This window comes from Chrysochloris asiatica, unplaced genomic scaffold (assembly GCF_000296735.1).
Source record: "Chrysochloris asiatica unplaced genomic scaffold, ChrAsi1.0 scaffold00608, whole genome shotgun sequence".
Classification (NCBI taxonomy): domain Eukaryota; kingdom Metazoa; phylum Chordata; class Mammalia; order Afrosoricida; family Chrysochloridae; genus Chrysochloris; species Chrysochloris asiatica.
Window position 1 is genome coordinate 161,286 of NW_006409126.1, and position 667 is coordinate 161,952.

The window sequence follows — 667 nt, forward strand, 5'->3', positions numbered from 1 at the left end:
CACTGGGTGTGGGTCAGTCTGAACCACAGGATCGGGAGTTCAAGCTCACCTAACATTTCTCTGAAACCCTATAGCAGGTCACAGTGAGTAGGATTTGACATGCTGGCATTAATAACAGCAACCTATCCTTGAACCATCAAAGAGTGTTTCATTCCATGTGCAAACCTTGCCTCTTCTTTTTAATAGTGGAGTTATATCCTATTTGTCCTTTTGGGTGAGATAATTCCATTCAATGTTGCTTTGTTGTTAAGTGTCTTCGAGTCAATGCTGACCAATAGCTACCCTTTATAGGGTTCCCATGGAGCTGCTGGTGAGCTTGAACCACCCACCTTGCAGTTCAAACAACTCTGCAGTCTGGTGCATTAACTCAAATGCCATACCAGGACTTCTGGTTAGTATTATCTAAATTCATCCACATGATGAGGTGTTTTACATATTTTCCATTATTCTTTAAGTTTGCACAATAGTTCATGGAGGCACCATTGTTTATCCATTTATTCATGAATTCTTATCTATTCATCCATTAATGGGCACTTAGATTGTTTGGAACCAATTAAATTTTTTTAAAAAATGTTTTATTGTGAATTTTATGATAGTTTACATGGGAGAACTTTAGTTTTACATTCATTCCATCGTATATCATCTCATTGCCATGGTTCCAATCCCC